This window comes from Anastrepha ludens, chromosome 3 (assembly GCF_028408465.1).
Source record: "Anastrepha ludens isolate Willacy chromosome 3, idAnaLude1.1, whole genome shotgun sequence".
NCBI lineage: Eukaryota > Metazoa > Arthropoda > Insecta > Diptera > Tephritidae > Anastrepha > Anastrepha ludens.
Genome location: NC_071499.1, coordinates 63,125,702 through 63,138,551, shown reverse-complemented (window position 1 = coordinate 63,138,551; position 12,850 = coordinate 63,125,702). Strand labels below are relative to the sequence as shown.

The following is a 12,850-nucleotide window of genomic DNA, read 5'->3' as shown; positions in this document are numbered from 1 at the left end:
CACATGTGTAATAAATATATGTAACGATATACACCCGAGGACAAGAAATAGTTTCTCTTGCAGTTTGTGACTATTGTCAAGTTAGTTGAATGTAAAGACCTCAATGTAGGCAGTTTGTAAATTTTTATTTTGTCAGACCAATGCAAAGGGATAAGGGAATGTATAATTTGAGGGTCACAGGTGGTGTTAATACTTTGCAGAAAAAAGCGATATGCAGGCCAATATAACTAAATTTTGAATAACGAAAATACAATAAATTAATGTAAATAATATTGTATAAAAATAAATAATTAGCGTAGCTTGAGAATGCTCATTATAGAAACTCTAAAAATAGTTATATATTCCAAATAATATCATTTGCCCAACGTATCATAACAGAAGCTAAAGAATGCATTTAAATGAACAGATTTTCTTCAATTTGTTGTATCAAATCGCCTTAATTATCTTTCAGTACTGAGCTAACTCAACTTTTGCTGATCAACAGCTAATGTTACATTAACAGAGTGAGAGCAGTACACGAAATGTAAGCATATTTTACAAGCTACTTTCAAGCACAGCTAGGAGACCTATTTCTTAAGTTTCATGTAATAGAGTTTTTGTTAAGAAAATAAGTTTTTCGTATATTCATAGCATTAACACATAATTTTTTTGAACACTCTCATTCTTTCGAAATAAAACTTGTTAAAAACCTTACAAAACCATGAGGCTGGAAGACAGCTCTGTTAGTTACCTGCACTCAGCAAACCATCAATGTAAAGCTCTTTGCGGTAGTTCTTTTGCGCTCGTAACTTTTAACATTTCTGTAAATTAACAGGGGAAGCTGGAGACTGTCGATGTTGGTTTGATTAACATTTAATGTTATGGCTAGTGGTAAGAGGCTGTAAAACATTACGAGGGACATTGCGTGGGTCGTATAATTAAAATATGTTACTCAGGGAGCAGTTTTGTTGGAATAAAGCATGGGATATCATGTTTTGAACATTTATAAGGGGAAATTTAGAGAGGAGACTAAGTAATATCGAGTTCTATTACCAAGTGTATACGAAATTTACTGTATTTTATACCAAATTTTCGGAAAAGTACATTTTTTTTAGAGGAGTTCAGTGTTGGTTTACAAAGCAATACCGACAAGGGTAAATATTAAATAAATAAAGCAATAAATAGCTGTTTCATTATTTCGGCAGTAGTACAAATTTGGACGATAGTGTCAAGAAAAACATTTTTGTTTGTCTTTGGTCATCTTAATTTCATAATGTATACACTTCTGCAAAAATTATCAGGTGATAATTTTAATTGTATTAAATTTTACTCATCGCCATAGTTTTATTAAAGGAAATTAAGTGATTAATTTTAATGAATTACACTAGTTTCCAAATTTGCGGTTCATCCAACAAACGAGATTTTTAGTAAAAAAAGAGATTTTTAGTACAATTTGGGTCTTAGTGAAAATAGTGCTCGTTTTTTGTTATTTTAAAAAAAATTTTGGAGTTATTTTTTTACGCTTGAAAAGTGATCATGAATTGTTTAATGCCGGAGCAACACTTCCAGATTGTGGAGGTTTACTTTCAAAAAAATAAGTGAATAAAATGAATCTGTTCGCGATATACAGCCGTGGGCATATAAATAGTACATTTAGACTTTGAAAGCAAAGAGTTCAATATGTTTTTAAATGAATATTTTTCATTGGGGAAAAAAGCAACATAAAAAATAAAAAACTTCTTTACTTCCACTTTAAAACAAAAAAATGGTCGAAAAGAATTTCAGTTCTGATTTAATTTACGAGAACGTTGATAACTCACGAAACCTCCTGGACACATAAATATTACATTCCGAGAAATTCCAAGTAAAAGCAAAAATAGTAAACAAATCAGATAGTTAAGTAACAATATTGTTTTACCAGATTAGTATTTTGATTTTTTTGATTACTTCTTCAAGCCATCGCTCCATGCTTTCTATTTATAAGCTTGTGGCATCTTTCCTTTGGAATCGAGTACCAAGCCTCTCCAACTGCGGCCCACAAACATATAAATTTTTTAAATTTTTGTTAGCGATTTTGACCTTAACGTCATTCCACAAATTTTCTATTAGATTGAGATCAGGGCTATGCGTCGGCCATTCTAGTACATTAATTTTTTCTCTTCTGGGCCATTGCTTCACTGTCTTCGCAATATGCTTTGGATCAAACGCAAATAGCTCCATTTTAGTCTGGAGTAAGTCCAGATACTGAAATCTATCCATTTCACCAACCACGCGACCAATCGGCCCAACACCATGCCAGGAAAAAGCTCTCCAAACCATGATGCTTCCGCCGCCGTGTTTAATCGTATTTTTTGCGAATCTAGAATTTAGCGCTTGATTTTTTGGAAGACGTACAATAGTTTTCCCATCTGGTCCCATCCCATTTATTTTGGTTTCGTCGGTCCAAAGCACGTTTTTCCAAAACTAAATAGTTTTGTCGTTGTGGACTTTTGCAAAGGCAAGTCGGTGTTTGATCTATCTTTTTAAGAGGAGTGGTTTTTTTCTGTTTATGCGGCCAAACAGCTGAGCTTCGTTAAATCGCCAAGTCATCGTCACATGCTTTCTGGACACCTGTAGACCAGATTCTTGGTTTTTTCCGTTTTTTTGCTTAGATAGGATAAATCTTTCTTAACTAAATTAAGAGCATTATAAACCATTTTCCGATAGCACATCATGATTTCAGCTATTTCTGCATAGCTTATTCCGTTTTGACTCATACGGTATATAAGAGCTCTTTTCTCCGGTGTGCAATGTATTCCACTTCCCATTTTTAGTAATTACTTTAAAATTTTAATTAAGAAACAAAAAATTATACTAAAAATCGTTGAAACCTTATTAAAGTTTTACTCTCCGCTGCACAAGTTAAAATGTGCTATTTTTGTGTCGACTTCAAAACAGCAATAAGCATAAATAAAATAGAACGCAAAAAATTCCATCGAAAAATAAAGCTGCAAATTCCTGGTATAAATGTAAGCTTAATACTGGTAACAAATGTGAGCAAACAAATTTGTTTGATCAAAGTAGAGTTCGTACTAAAAACTTAACATATAAGATTCACATCTGTGCTATTTATCTGTCCATGGCTGTATGTGAGACGAACTGATCTCGTAAACTTTTTCTAACGGGAAGAATTAAAAAAGGAGCGTTTTCATCTATTTTCCAAAATAACACATTTTTAGTTATTTTTTTTTTTAAGTTGAGCATTTGTTTTACCTATATATTAGAAATTTGTGGTTAAAGATATGTTAATTACACCAAAGATCATGAAAATTGGGTTTATAATTTAAAAACAGTTATTAAACATTCAGCTAAACTAGTAAATTTTCAACTTTCCACAAACTCTTTGACATACATAGGTACATACAAAAAAAAACAAAAAAAAAAATAAAAAATAAACTAAAAATATATAAATACATACAGTGCGTTTAATAACTATAGCTCAGAGGCTTATTGACAATTTTTGACAATTTTTATTTTTTGCTTTGTTTTTTTATATCCTTGTTCACTTCGCTCGGGAGCATAGGTCCTCGTCAAGAATCTTCCATTGTACACAGTTTTGGGTTGTTGTTTTTGTGCCGTGCCGTGTGATGTCCGCATCTTTACTGTTTTCAGCTACTTTGGGCAACTTCGACCTAATCTTTAGCCAACCGCGACCTCTGCTCACTTGTGACACCTCTGCCGATCACCTGACAATTTATTTATTTTTCTTATATTTAAACAGATTTAAAATTTTTGCAGAATCTTTAGAAAAACTTCAAGTATGCAGTTTTATAGCTCACTTCATTCTGGTACAATTTTGGAGTGGCTCAAAATTCGCCATGATTTTTGAGATTTTTTTTTTCTTACAGTTTTAGCTCTTTTCTTCTACACTTCTATTATAGAAATAACGCACAAACCCGCCAGCAAAAACTACTCCCATTAATTGTTTCAAGTCTTTTCCACCACTTATGTGAATGCCCAGGGCTAGCTAGGGCACGACTCCGCTCCTTTGGTGAGCCTTTCTTGCAGCAGATGAATGAGATCTCAGACATCGAGATAAAGAATTTGCTGCTATACTTTGACCTCACTAAATGGATTTGACTTAGAACAAAAAAAAAAAAACGCAGCATACGAGGACGGTGGTAATAAACCGATGCTGGTCACTAATTAGGACTATTTCAGTGGAAATACTTAACCACTTCAACAACAACAACAACAATTATTTCAAGAATTTTCAGTCCAAAGAAACTGTTTTCAAAATTCTTCATTTGTATTTCCAAAAAAAAAAAAACTTTGAAAATCTTAATTTGGAAAAAATTGCTCTTTTTTCGTATTTGCGACCCAAAAGTTTTTTGAGTTTTATTTTTCATGTACACTCATTTTTCACTCGTTCAAAAATTTTGTGTTCTTGCTTGTGAACTATTGAAAAAATTGGCAATGGCAGGAACTGACAGGTCAGTGCAGACCAGTGCCGCATTTTTCAGATTCCACGCAGACCAGTAGCATACCACTCCTGCAATACTCCTCTGCTAATCTTGAGATGGTATTACTTTCTGTCGGGTATATATGTATGTACATTTGCCTGTGAGTGTACGTTTTTGGCCTCCAAAAGACACAACTTACAACGAAACAGAGAATAATCAACACTTCTTTGCTTTCAATCAATTCAATTCAATTCGTTTCGATTCAATTCAATTCACGTCTTTGCTTTTCATTTACGTTTACCTCCCCTCGTATTTTTGGGTATTTCGTTTCCTTTTTTTTTTGTTTTCTTGTCATGCTTGAATTGCTTGCTTGGCGCTTGTGGCAAGTACTCGTTTTTAGTCTTGTCGCGTCGAAGCTGCAACGTCTACTCTGTTGTTGCCATATCTTTCTTTCGCATGCATCAGTCGTTCAGTTCTGTTTGCTCTTTGGACTTTCGTACGTGTGCCTCGACTAGGCGTACTAACTTTGTATTTGTTTTGGCCTTACATGAGTTAACACACAGGCAAGGTCGTATATATGTGCATATGTGTACGTATGTGTGGATATATTTTAAGTTAAATACAATCACGCACATGCTTTTGTGTAGTGAATGCGTGCGTGTGTGCTGGTGTGTGTGTGTGAACCTCTATCCTTCGCCCAGCATTTGTTTGTTTGCTCAGTGATTGAAATACGAGTAGTAACTCATTGAATTAAAAGCTAACGTTTTTTGAAGAATGTGGGTAAAAAATAGGCGCAAATAAATGAGCACAAATAAGACGCTGTAATAACAAATACAAGCTGCGAATATATAAATTAAATTAAAAGAAGTACAGCGCATAGAAATAAATTACTAAGGCAGTGCCTTCAATTAATACTTGAATTTTTATGCTCGCTTTTGTTGTTGCTAGGCAGCTCCTCCTTGTATAAATATGCTTGCTTTTCATTTATATGTAACTATGAGTCCATGCACATCCGCTTACAGCCCCTGCTTGACAAGAAGTTGCTATGGTTTATTCCCCCAAATCCACAAAATCGATTTATGCGTGATTTACGTGATTGCGCTATACTACTCGTATGTATGGCTCACTGCTTGCATACACAATTTTTTATATATTTCGCATTTGTTTTTTGTGAATGCCTCATCTTAGAAACAAATTATTTGTAGTCACAGAATCAATTTTTCTGTATTTTCGGTGGGAGAGTAGTGCTAAACTGCGAATAAGCCCGAACATCCTAGTCCGTTGAAGCAGCTGTAAGTGACAATGCTTTACATTTAACCAGGCGAGCCGACTCCAACATTTAGTTGTGGCGCTTTGGTCGATGAAATGGCGTATTCACATCGCGAAACACCACTTCATGCTAACCCTGTGCAGACCTTTTCGAGCTGTTCCCCAGCATGGGTCTGACTTATGAATTTCTTACTAGTTTACACTACGATTAAGGTAAAAAGTATGGCAATTGCGCAAAAGGTGCGTGATGGAACTCATTTGAAAGTAGAAGACCTCTGCCGCCTAGAAATTGTCTGTTAATAATTTTCACACTTGCAATGTTTTTTTTTTAGCATCTCAAACCCTCAAATGAAAAATTGTGCATATTATTTTTTGAAAAAAAAGATAGAAGATATTGAAAAAAAAAATTGCAATTTTCGCATACAAAAAATTGGTACCAAATTTTTATAACTAAAAAAAGAGGTAAAGTCGGTGTACTGACGATAGTTTAACGTGACAACGTCATAAGAAAATACTGAGTGAATGGCTGCATTTTTCAAAAGAAAATTTTAATTTTATTTGTTTGATAGATATTGAGAGAAGCTGAAACTCTATAAGACAAAAATTTGGCCTTGCGTTACTTATTTTGCTGAAACCTGTGAGATAAAAGGCGGATGAAGAAAGCTTAACATATTTAACTGAAAAATTCTACGCTACATTCTTTGACCGGTGTGAACAGATCACGTCAATTATCACCTTCGTTTCAAAGATGAATACCTAGCTGAGTAAAACTACTTTCAAATTGCCAACTACATCAAGCTTCAGCGTCTTAATGGGGCTGGACATATTCTGAGGACTGATCAGGATCGCTTAAGGAACATCTCGTTTGATACAGTTAGAGACGATGCCAAGACTTTGGTACTGAAAAACTGGAGGATATCTGCAAAGGATCTAGCTTCTTGGTGGAAGTTGTTTGGGAAAGCTAAGGTTCGAACCCTCACGCCAACAATGATGATGATGAGCGTATGCCGCCTCCAAACGGTGGCTGCTTTTTATGGTTTTCGTGGCAGAAATACACCCGCCGAGGGACGACCGCTGTTTGGTGTTTCATGACCGTAGTTTCAAACTCGAGTAATACCGAATGTTAGTAACGTCCGAGTGCACTCGGTTACGGCGGCCGCTTACATTTTGAAAACATTAACAAAGTCCGGGCGTCGTTCGGTTGTTGCACTGTGAAATTTAGGCGCTATCCAGCACCTAAGAACCATGCAGGCAATTGACCGTGTACCTGGGTTAGGTTAGGTTGGTATGGTTGCCCAAGGAATGAGCACACTTGGACGAAGAAAAATGGATTCGTTCTTTGTGATACCATTATGGAGGTGAGGTGAAAGAGGAAGACCGATGGGATACAGGGAGAGGGCGGGGAGAGGTGGTGCTGGGATGGTTAGTAGCGTGTGGATTACGAACGATGACTATGCTGCGTTTGTGTCAACGGCTTTGTGCTGCTGATTAAATTCATCAGATTTTTAATGTCAGCGCCAGCTATATCAGCAGGCGTAGCAAAGAAATAAGAGCCAAGATGACTGGATCTTAGCCCCGCCAGAGCAGGACAGCTAAGGAGAAGGTGCTGAGATGATTCAACCTCATCCTCCATACATCCATCGCAAAAAGGACTCGAGGGGATTCCAAGTCTCACAGCATGCATTGCTCGCGCATAGTGACCTCGAGACTCGAGAGCTGATATTTTGTCACCCTCAGAAGCTCGCCCGAGCGCCCCCGGTCCACACGTGGGCAAAAGGATTACGCGACCTTGCAAGTTTGAGTACTAGCCCAACGCTCGCTGAGTTGGCGCGATGCCCATCTTTCCAGGAGCAGACCGCAGATACTCAGGGGGATCCCAATTCTCTGCCTTCGCGGGGAAATCACCTCATATGTCCCTTGTCTGGCCAGCTCATCCGCCTCACAGTTCCCGTAATGTCGCTGTGACTAGGAACCCAGATGAGGCTTATGTCAAAGAATTTGGACGCAGACGAAAGTGAGGTCAAGCACTCCTTGACCAATTCCGAATGCACCGTCACTGACCCGAGGACTCTTATTACCGCTTGGCTGTCGAAGTAAATATTTACTTTCTTGACTGTTAGTACGCATGTGAGCAACCAATCAGCTGCATCCTTGATTGCGGTTACCTCTGCCCGGAACACACTGCAGTGGTCCGGTAACCTGAATTTGTGTCTGATGGGGAGCTGCTCGCAAAATACTCCTCCGCCAACCTTTCCTTCCAACTTCGATCCATCCGTGAACAAGTTCACCACCCCTGTTCCCAAGTGTAGCCCCCCGTCCACTCTTCTCTTGACGGGATGTGAGTTAAGAAAGTTCCGGTTGGACTAAACGAGGGTATACAGTGATCCGTTGGCAGGGGACCGTATGGGAATATTATAAAAACTCGTAGAACGAGCGTCAGGGGTAGAGGCTCGTGATAGAACGCAATGTAGTAACGCGTCTGAATAAAAAGTTGGAAAAAAATATTAGAGCTTTTTTTTTATTATAAAATCCTTGCAAAAAGGGCCTTCCTAACTTATACAGAAGCTAAAGTTCGTTTGCTAGCAAACAGTTAAATTAGATTGCCTTCGATGTTTTGTTATGTCGCTAAAAGTGTCTGTTCATAACAAACAAAAAATAATCCAAAATTTAGCAATATCAGATTGAGTTGCTTGCGTTTGCGCAAATCATTTCTTCTTCCCTAGGTATTTAATTCTTAAAATGTGGCAGCAATTAAAAGTGTCTAATAAAGTTTTTGCTTAACTACCAAGCTTCCAATGCCATCAGAGAAAACCAACGATTACAAAGGCAATTCCAGCAATGCCATTAAATATAAATAAGCCACTTGATTTTATTCGCTTAAACGTAAGAATAAAAGCAAAATAAAAGTCATACAGGCATATGTGAGTAAGAACAAACACACTCAAGTAAATTTACATATATACATATACATACTAGGCCGGGTCGATTTGTGGGGAGGCAAAAAAATCGCCTATTGCTCTGTGAAAATCGTATTTTAGGGATCAAAATAAGAAACTTTGCCGAAGGAACCATATCTATAAAACGAATTCTGATGTCCCCCAATTTGGGTCGAACTTTTTAGTTTCTTTTCTCATGTAAAGGCCAAAAATGGTGATATTTTGAAATGATTGTATGGGAAACCCCCCAGGGGAGCTCCAGGGGGTGTGCCACTGGGATGGGTGGATCGTCCGTCCAAAGATAGTGGGGGTCGGTCATACATTTGGACTCGATTGGAGCACTCTAAATGGGTCAAAGTGGGATTTTTCGTTCGACCCAAATTGGGGGACATCAGAATTCGTTTTATAGATATGGTTCCTTCGGCGAAGTTTCTTATTTTGATCCCTAGAATATGATTTTCACAGAGCAATGGGCGATTTTTAAATCGACCCGCCCTAATACATACATATGTCTCTACAAGTATATGAGAATATACACATACCTGCACACGCACTCCTACCATCACCCATGCTAACGAAGACATTTTAGTGCGCTCATTTGCATAGCGCACACGTTAGCAATTAATTCAATACTTAAATCTGAGGCAGGATGTGTGGATGTGTAAATGTTTGATGAGTGAGTGGGTGCAGAAGAGGGCAGAAGTGGTGAGTAATCAGCAGGTAGCACAGAAATACAGAATCCAGTGAAGAAGATTCAGTAGAAGGGAACGACATTGGCCTGACGTCAGGCCAACGCATACACACGCACACATAAATAAATAAATTCGCATCTACCCGCACTTGTGTCTATTAATGGGTGAGTGCGTGCCACTAAAACTGTCGCAGCCCATTAAGGCGCATATGTTAGATAGCTACTGAAAGCACAAGTTCGTTGTGAATGGCGCACACCCACACGCAGATATTTCTGGTATGCAAACGTCTCCATTATCTTATATGGAACCAAAAACTCTTAGCACATTTTGTAATTCATTAAAGTCAAGTTGAAGTGTGGTAAGTAGTGAGCTGGCATTGCTGAGAAATCTCGGAGTTCGCACTAATGCCAAATATGTGGCTAATGAACTCCGAAAAATATGCTTCGCACTTGTGTGAGAACTCGAAGTGGCCCATTAGCAAGCATGACAATGCGTGTATGTGTGTGTGCGGTTGTGTGTATGAGTGCGTACGCGTTGTCTTGTTTGAAGTAATAATTAATCCAATATTTTCTTATTGCATACTTTGGGGCGTTAAAAGCCTAATTTCTACTTTTATTGAGCGCAACGATTTCTGAGAAAAGTAATGAACTTTTATACGTTAATGACTTATTAGGCACATAAATGTTTTTCCAATTATTGCAAAGTCATCCATTTAGCTTTATTGCAGTTGATATTTGTTTGGAAAGAAATATTTCTGGTCATGACATAACTTTGTAGGTAAAGTTTAGCAACACATTTTGTTACAAATCATGAAGAAAAGTTCTGAAAATGTTGAAGTCATGGTGATAATAAAATCATTGCTGAAGTCATTTGTAAGTGAGATGAAATGCGACCACGTTAGTAAAATATGGTTGAATGTGACCAGTCATTAGGCTGGTCGCTGGGTTAAGTTAGGCTACGGTGGTAGTCGGTCTGCACGACCAACTCACTTAGACCTAACAGGTCCGTTGTGATACCACTGTGCTGCACGGGAACCCTATTTAACTTCCTTCATGGAACCAGTTTGTGACTCTTATGAAACGTAGAATTGATCCCAACCCCACACCGGATAGTTCTGTACCTGGGCTGATTTTAGCTAGGGCTGGACAATTGCAAAGGAAGTGCTCAACTGTTTCTTCATTTTATTTGTTAACAGTAATAGTAGCCTCGCTAGTGTCGGGCATATCACCGGTCGTCTTCGTCTAGCTCATCTAGGAGTAGGCCCAGGAAACATGCTCTTTCGACGGGTTGGGTCCAGAGGGAGAGGGGAGTTAGATGAGTAGGTTTTAAAGGACATGTAAAAAGGTGGTTAGTGTCGTGCGGGGAGCCTTCACATGCCGGACATATGTTTGGTATGTCTGGGTCGATTCTGGATAGGTAGGAGTTTAACCTGCTATAATATTCACAACGTAATTGTGCCAGTGTTACACGTGTCTCACGAGGAAGTTAGAGCTCTTCATCTGCTGTAGGTGGTGGTTGGACTCCGATTACGGCATTCACAGGACGGGAGCTTAAGAAGGTGGTGGGGGGAAGTCGTTAATTGACTGTGTAAACACTGTCAGGTCCAGTAGGTTGCGGTCAGCTTTGTCCTGGATTTCGTCAGCGTAGTCTAAGAGATGTCTCCTGACGTGCCTGGGAGGCGGCTCAGGCTCAAGCAGGTGTCTGCAGGGGTGCAACCTGCGGTAACATCCCAGTTTGTTTCTGTTTCTTCCTCTTCCTCATCTCTGCAACTTCTGCAATATTCATGGAAGAAAACTCCTAGTCTCGAGGAATGCCTGCCAAATAGCCAGTGACGGGTTAAACAAGCAACGACCTTCGAGATATCTTCGCTTGAGAGGCTAAGCAATTCCTTTGTTCTTTTCTTGGTTATTTGCGGCCATAGTAGCCTAGCTGTTACACATGTTTCTTCATCTCTCCATGACCTACTGGCCTCTTGGATAATTTTTTTTCATTATTAGTTTACTCGTGGCCATAGGTATGCCAATGATACTTTTGTCACTGACCAGTTTTCTTAGCTAGCTCATTAGCTCTACACTTTCCCTCAATATAAGGCTGACCTTGAATACGACACTAATATCATTAAGGGCTGCCCGGCATTCCTGTGCAACCTTCGATCTGAGTATAGCGGCATTCATTGATTTAAAGGCCGCCTCGCCATCCGAGAATATATTTATAGTCGTTTTTGTTACGGCATGCGTATTTACCATATGTGGGGCTCTCAAAGCAATGTCAATATCGGTTCTATATGTAGATATGTAGCCCCTTCTTTTATAACTAGAACCTCTGCCTGATAGACGCTGCAGTAGTCTGGTAGTCGAACGGATAGTTCCAGTCCTAAGTGCATGGAAACGACTCCATAGCCAGCAGAAACGATAAGTTGTCTAGCTTGGAATCATCTGTATAAAAGTTGAATTCCCCCCTTCTCCATGGCCTTGGTGTATGTCACTCCCTTCTTGATGGTATACTCGTCTTGAAGAGCCTTTCGAAGGTGAGTCTAGGAATAGACTAGTCTATTTCTTGTTTGTGACTGTTCAACGTGTGCAAAATAGAAGTGTTGCACAAACCACCGATATTTCCATAGCGCCATACTTTTGGGTCTGAGCGCCGAGGCGCCGCCACGTGTTTCCCTACCAGATTGAGTGCAGGTGAATTGATTAGCACTTCTAGCTCTTTGTTTGGGTTAGTCCATAAAGCGCCAAAGATGCATAAAAAAGCTATTCTTTGGACCTTGCTCATGATTTTAACGTAACTCGCCTTTTGAGCAGATGCCCACCATACGAGTATTATATGCATTAGGATTGGCCTAACTACCGAAGTATAGGGCCAATGCGTAACACGAGGAGTAGTCCCCATTTAATACCGACCGCTGTTTTGCAATAATATAACGCAACGTTGGCCTTCTTTACTCTTTCCTCAATATTAGGTTTCCACGTGAGTTTCCTGTATAATATGGTCGATAACGCGATGCTCACTTCGAATATGGAATATCAAATGATAGTAATTGAACAAAATTAAACAATAAATTAAATTATTAAATTAAAAAAACTTTTTGTATATTAAATATTTTTTACCCACATAAGGAAATTTTTTTATCGGAAAGTGTGAAAAAAATTCTGAACAATAAATTTTATCTCTTCATCAAAAGGAAAGAAAAAATGTTTCATTTAGATTAAAAGTTCCTGGCTTTTATTTGAGCAAAGCTAAAAAAAAAACAAGAATCTCGAAAGTTTAAAAGAATTTAAAAATAATTAAATAACTAAACTTATACTCAAAACATTGTTCGGTTTTCATTGAGCAAATTCAAAAAATTGTATTCGAAGTTTGAAAATTGAAAAAAAATTGTACAAAGTTTGAAAAAAATCTACCTAAACATTATTTTGAATCTTTTCTATTAATTTCTTATCAAAAAATATTGAAAAAAATGTATGCATAAACGCTTTTCACTTCATAAGAAGTTAGCTAGCATTTTAAGCGGAAAGTTTGCAAGTTTTCC

At 38.1% G+C, this 12,850-nt stretch overlaps 1 protein-coding gene across 6 annotated transcripts in view; it reads left to right on the top strand.

The window, feature by feature from the left end:
• Positions 1 to 12,850, top strand: part of LOC128858087 (neurobeachin-like) — a 224,683-nt gene that overhangs the window by 43,717 nt on the left and 168,116 nt on the right. The window lies entirely within an intron of this gene.